Raw genomic sequence first — 260 nt, 5'->3', positions numbered from 1 at the left:
ACAAGGATGCCACTACCAAAATACAGCGAAACTACAGACTCCTCCAGAAATCGCTTGCAAGAGATAAGCTGTTTTCTGACAATGCTGCAGAGAAGTTCACCGAAATCGCTCTTACTGGTTTAAACACACTGCACATCGTCTCAATCATGCTGTTTTTCCTTTATCCCTCCAAAAATACTCAGCTTACCCCGACTAGCTTCCAAAGCCAGGATTATTTTTTTTGTATACGCGTTACACAAAATATGTTCGCATTTACACCG

The sequence above is a fragment of the Fulmarus glacialis genome, unplaced genomic scaffold (genome assembly GCF_000690835.1).
Source record: "Fulmarus glacialis isolate BGI_N327 unplaced genomic scaffold, ASM69083v1 scaffold42472, whole genome shotgun sequence".
Lineage (NCBI taxonomy): Eukaryota > Metazoa > Chordata > Aves > Procellariiformes > Procellariidae > Fulmarus > Fulmarus glacialis.
The sequence above is the reverse complement of the archived record's forward strand: the minus strand, read 5'-3'. Positions refer to the sequence as shown.